This window comes from Malus sylvestris, chromosome 17, assembly GCF_916048215.2.
Source record: "Malus sylvestris chromosome 17, drMalSylv7.2, whole genome shotgun sequence".
NCBI classification, from domain to species: Eukaryota; Viridiplantae; Streptophyta; class Magnoliopsida; order Rosales; family Rosaceae; genus Malus; species Malus sylvestris.
In genome coordinates, this window is record NC_062276.1 from 21,122,637 (window position 1) to 21,129,535 (window position 6,899).

A 6,899-nucleotide genomic window follows, 5' to 3' on the forward strand; every position below is an offset into this window, starting at 1 on the left:
TAATACAACTCAATCCATATAGTGGGTTGGCTTCTCGATGTATAATATGAAAAGAAGTCGCCAACCATGATATATTCTACCATAGCCTTCATTCTCAAACCTTTTTTTTTAGATTTTTAGATGTTAAGAATTTTTATTTCTGTTTTTTTTTTTGTGCAGAGTTGTTTGGATGTGCTTTTATAATAACTGAAAACGTTTTTAAAGAAAGTATTTTCAGGTTCCAAAATCACTTGAAATGCTTTTTACAAAAAAAAAAAACATAATTTGTGTTTCTTCTAGAAAACACTTTAAGTGTTTTTTTCAAAATTAATTAGCATTTTTATTAAAAATTGGTTCTAAAGATTTTAACTAAAAATATTTTTAATATTTTAAAAGTACATCTAAACAATCTTTGCATAAGTAGATCTTGGATAATACAATTTTGAAATATTTAATACAATTCAATCCATGTAGTGGGTTGGGGAAAACATTTGCGAAAACAAAAATAAATTGAAATTCGAACAACTCGGCGATTTTGATTACGGTGCCGACCCAAAGTGTATGAGCGCCCTGGTCGGCTGGTCTGGTTGGATACTGGGAAACGCATACTTTGCATAGGCAAAACTACGAAGCCTATTTGTAGGTTTGGTGAGTCCAGGAATGAACGCCGTGTGTCGGAAGCTTAAAGCCCTTGTTTTTCTCTGTGGACCCTACGGCGTCGCTTTCTCGCGTGGGGGTGCACGTGACCTCTTGGCCTCCAACCAACCCAACATGTTCGACGTTTAACTCCCACGCTTGACTGTGAGTCCTCTGAGCACATAATTCTTACGTATTAGGTCTGTCATACCAAATGAATTAATCGACCGTTTCTTACAGTAGCATGTAATTTTGGTTACAAATTAGGGTTGGGTTATTGTAAAAGGAGGTAGAGCTAGAAGGTTGTCTTCATAAATTTTAGAAGTATTTGTTGATTTGTCTCCTGAAATTGTATGGAGCTCTTAATTTTCTCCTGAACTTTAATTTTAACTGATTACCCTCTTGTATTTTTCTATTAGCCAATTTTCTCCTTAAACTTTAATTTTAGCCTATTATCCCCTGAACTTTTATAAATAGTCAATTCCCCCCTTCACATTAGATTTTAAAAAATTTCATTCAATTCTTCATCCATCCAATTTTTCATCATTTTTGCCCTCATACAGTTGTCATATGTTGTTTCTGTGATTAAGATGGATGGAGAATTGGATGAAAATTTTAAAAATCTAACGCCAGGGGAAAAATTTGCTATTTATAAAAGTTCAGAGGAGTAATCGGCTAAAATTAAAGTTTAAGAGGGAAATTGACTAATTATAAAAGTTTAAGAGAATAATCGAGTAAAATTAAAATTCATGGAGAAATTGACAACTCCATACAAGTTCAAGTGACAAATTGACAAATATGTCTAAATTTTAAGTTTGAGTTTGATTGCATTGTAGAATACACACTTTATATCTAAATTTTAAGCTGGGTGTAGTGATTAAACAAATGAGTTTTAATAAAATTTTCCTAAAAAAATTAACGCAACCAATTTATTGTATTTAGATTAAAATAGGATAAATTAAGTTGTTATCTCTCATTTTACCTTCTTATTAATTAAAACTTTTATTTTTTATTTTTTATCAAGTTCCTTTGACTTTTCTCCACATCGTTATTTGAATAGTAAATGATTTACATGTCAACATATTTTAATTTTAAAATTAAAATCTTATTCAATTATTTCTAAATATATTCACTTAGTATTTTTCATATATTTCTATTTTTAATTTGTATCCATTTTTTAATTTTGTCTTTTTAGTTTAATTAGTACCCATATATTTTAGGTTCTTTTTGTGTCCTTACTTTAGAAAACAATGTTGATTTGTACGTTATAATTTTAATTTTTAATATGTACCCTATATTTTTATTTTCATTTGTACGCAGATTTACTTTTTACTTTTTGTGATGAAACTACTAATGCTAATTACATGTAATTATTTTATGTTTTAAAATATATCAATAGTTTTTTTTTTTTTTGAAATATTTAATAACTGTGTGGGTACATTATTTTTTCAAGAACTATTTCAAGTATAATATTACTCTATTGTTGAATTTCTAAGTAATTATTATATTTAAAAATACAATAATTCTCACTTTATTACTCTGAAGTATCATGAATACATCAAGCTTTTTTCTTCCTAATCTCATACTTAATGTTACGTTTTTCTCCGAGATTCATACTTCCATTAGGTTGACCATTAGACCATTTCCAAGGGAGATGTCAAAAATACCACATAGACATATTGTCACATCCTGGCCTGGGTCCTCACCACATCCCTGGCTCGACTCCGCCGTAACACAATATTGTCCGCTTTGGGCCCCGACCACGCCCTCATAGTTTTGTTTATGGGAACTCACACGAGAACTTCTCAGTGAATCACCCATCATAGGATTGCTCTCGTGTGAACTTGCTTAACTTCGAAGTTCTGACAGAATCCGAAGCCAGTGAACTCCCAAAAGGCCTCGTGTTAGGTAGAGATGCGAATATACATATAAGGCTTACATGATTCCCATCTCTGGACGATGTGGGATGTTACACATATAACGGTAACAAATGACGTACCATTTACACCAACTGAGATATCAAAGATGACATGGAAAATAAGGCTAAGCTGACACGAATAAAGAGATGTCAAATTTGAAGTTGCCTTCAAATTTGATTTTTGCTATTTCAAAAGGCATTCTACTTGCCTTACCTTAAATGTTAGCATATTTAAGTATTATTTTATAATTTTTAAACCAACAACAACCCAACTTTTATTTTTTTATTTTTTGTTTATTAAAAACATAAATGAAGCAATAAATTTTGGTATATATAGTGAAAGGAAAATATTGACAATATATCAAATTACCAAGTCAACCATCAAATTTAAATTTTATCTTACTAGTATTACCAAAAAGACAACACACAATTAAATAAAGGAATTAGAGTACAACCAAATCCAATACAATCACAAATAAAACCATGTCCAGCTTTCAACGGAATCGAACGATCCCAAATATGAGTATCCAGTATGTTATGACCTACACTAGCAACGGCGTCTGAGAAAAAATTATAAACCAGTTATTTTATTGTGGTTGTATATTTCCGTGATAATATAACAAAAATCCTGAGCCGTTGATTATGCAATGGATGGATGGTGAAGATGAGAAGATTCGGAAGAACAGCTCTTGATGTGGATGTCAAATCAAAGACTGTGTGCATGTTTATGTTTATATTAGAGAGAGAGATTTTATATTAGAGAGAGAGATAAGAGAGAGAGAACAGATCGTACATGTAATGATGCCTTTGTCCTCAAAACATAACAAGAATTTATTGGATCGGAATCAGATGAGGCGCACTAAAAACTACCAGTCAAATCATGGGAGTCTTTTTTTTTTTTTTTTTTTAAATGGTCTTTGGTCAAACTAATTTACTTTCATTGAAAAATGCAAGTATAAGAAAAAAGAGAGTTAAAAGCATGGTCCGAAATGCCGATAATATCGGCGATATATCGCCGATATTATCGGTTTTCAAGGGTACCGATTTTTTTTGCACTATCCAAATGGTTTTCGGGATAATATCGCGATATTATCCAAATTAACGTTAATATTGAAACAGGCTTCCCGAAGAAGAACGCCGGAGCTGTAGAAGCTCCGGCCGACTGTAAAACAGGACCCTAGACTCCGATCTAGGTATGAAAATGAAATAGAAGACGAGATGAACGTTTTTATAACTTCCGTTTGCCGTGAAACGGTCGGAGGTGTTCGGAAAGTGGCTCGACACTCACGGCCTCACCGGATCTGGGTGTCCTTGGGGTCATCGGCGTTCCTCTGATCGTTGCCGTGCTTCCCAGAGACGGAGGAGAGGGAGGGAAAGTTCAGGAGGGTGGTGGAGATGCTGCGCTGGCATCGGGGTGGACAAATTTGGGTGTGCCTGGGTGTGGGTGCGATCGGGGAAATGGAGTGAGAGAACGGGAGTGAGAGAACGAGATAGAGTTGAGAACTAAACTGAGAGAGAGTGAGGGGTCTAAGAGAGAGAGAGAGAGCCTTTCTCCTTTTTCTAAAAGGCTGTTTTGGTTTCTACAAAACAATAAAAAAAATGGAAAGGACATCAAGGGCTGTTTTGGGCTCGGGGTTGATGCAAAGAGCCGTTGGCTCGGCTCTGGTCTCGAGGCAGAGGGATGCAGAGCATCCCATGTGAATTCATATCTAATTTTTTTTTTCTTTTGTTTTTTTGTTAGTTCAGTTCTTTTTAGTTTTTTTTTGTGTTCTTTTCCTGTTTTTATTTAGTTTAGTATATTTATTTGAGTTTAGGTTCTTTTTATTTACAGTTTATTTTTTTTTCTTTATTTATTTTTCACACCTTGAGGACAATGTGTGATTTAAGTTTGAGGGTGGGAAATAAGAAATTTTAGGTTTTTAATTTTTGTGTCAAGTTAAAAATTTTCGTTTTTAAGTTAATATCCATAGTTTATTTTAAGCGTTAGAACAAATGGACAAGGTGAAGGTTAATTCCATATTAGAGTCTTTTCTATTTATCGTCAATTAGACATTAATTCACGAATTATACTTTGAAAATTTGCATTATATATAAATGATTATAGTGTGTTTAAACTTCTTTCATTAATTACTACATGTTTTCTACACTCACAATGTTTGCCAGCTCGCTATATAATCAACTTAAATCAGTTAAATCCATCATGCAATGCATTTTCTTCCAATTTTTTGTGATAAACTAATAGATAATTGACTAAATAAACATCCTACAAAGTTTCAATAAAAATTTCCAAGTTTTTCTTACAATTTCCGTGGTTTCCATGTAATTTTTATCGATATCGATATTTTACCGATATTTCCATCAATATTTCCGTGTTTTCGGAATACCGATATTTCCGATATTACCGATATTTAATACCTTGGTTAAAAGGCAACCCGATATTTAAATACAAGCCCAACAGCAATAAAAAAAAAAAACAGTAAACAGGTCCAAAAGTGACCAGCTGAACAACAACAAAAAAACCTAAGATTGGAATGGAACCAGCAGTCACCAAATGTGTCTCTATCACAAGACCACCACAACCACCACCACCAAGAGAACAAACCAACGAAACAAATGGATTAACGGAAAATATGGGTGAGCAAGCCACTCGTGCATGAAGTGCTCCCATAATATTGCCAAATAGTGATAAAAGCACTTTGACAGCCACCTAACACATGAGAAGAAGTATACAGGCCTAGTAGCAGAGGCCAGTGGTTGAGGATGCGCAACAAAAAGCTACACCAAAGCAGGAGAGGGCCATGATGGTCTAAATCTGAGACTAGCTCATGGGAATTGAGACAAAGTTCATAGAACAAAACTCAAGGGAAGCCAAAATAAAGACGAAAAAAAAGTTCAGAAAATAAAAAACTTTTGAGTGGAAGAAAGAAATGAAAGCAAGTCCACCGGAGCCAACATTGCCCAGCACCCAATCTGAATATCAAGCTGAGGGTCGGTCCATTTACTCTAGCCTACAAAGTTGCCTGGCACCCAGCCCAAGTCAAGCAACAAACCAGCCCATTTTTTATAGACCCAAGAGCCGGCCTATTTGGCCGGCGCGTGCACGGCACTCGCGCATGGCCGCGAGTAGGGGACAAGGGGGCAGGTGTTGTTAGCCCACTTGTGTTTCAGATGCAGTCAGCGACGTGGCATGCTCAGAGTTGTTGGATTTCCAACAGCTAGTTTTTCTAGACCATTGGATTTTCAACGGTAAAAAAAATTTAAATTTTACTTTTAAATTGGACCGTCTGATCACAGATCAACGATCCACGTTTTTTCCCTAAAAATAAAAAAGGGGCCCAACGATCAGATTTATGACCGTTGGCCACGTGGCAGATCCTTGGTTCTTGGATTTGAATATTTTTCAAATCCAACGGTCTAGATTAATTAACTACATTAAAATGAATTAAAAATTATCAAAAATACAGAATTTTTTTTTAAAATACAGTAAAATTTTAAAAAAGTTATTTTTTTTCTATAAATACCTAACCCTCATCTTCCACCTTACACCACATTTCAATATTTTCTACACTTTATATACTATCTACATTTCAATATTTTCTACACTTTAAGAGAAAAAAATGTCTTTGTGGAAGCTCATTGAAGATGTTACATTATGTGAATGTTAGGTTCACACTACTCATAACCCGATTACGGGTAATGAGATGGATAAGCGAGAAATGTGGAGTAAAATTACGAAAGTGTTTTGCGATGTACATGGACAAGACTCCAGAACTAGTCAAGGTCTTCAAGGTCGTTGGAAAAAACTCAACACATCCTTTACTTGTTGGAAAAACGCCATCTCTCATGCTTCTGGTAACCTGTGTAGTGGGACAAGTTTAGCGGATCAGGTGACAATATTTTTATTTATTTATATGCATTCCACCCACATCAATATTTTAATTTATTTAATTTCGTATGTTATTTTTATATGCATTCCACCTGCATCAAAATTTTAATTTATTTAATTTCTTATGTCATTTTTATGTAATTTATATGCATTGCACCCGCATTAATATTTTAATTTATTTATTTGTGTTACACCCACATTTTTTAACACTATCTTATCCCACATTTTTATAGACACTACAAGCTCAAGCATTCTACAATTCAAAGAACCAGAACAAATCATTCAACAAATGGGAATGTTGGGAAATTGTCAAAGTTAGGAGCATATTTATGCAACTTAGTTAGCTTGTTTTCTTGCACTTTTATAGTTAGTTTGTGGTTATTATAGTGTTTTAAGCTATTTTCGTGTGTTTGTAGGTCCAAATGACAAAGTTGGCGAGAAGGTGCAATTTGGAGCCTTTTGGAGCAGTTTTTAGCATAA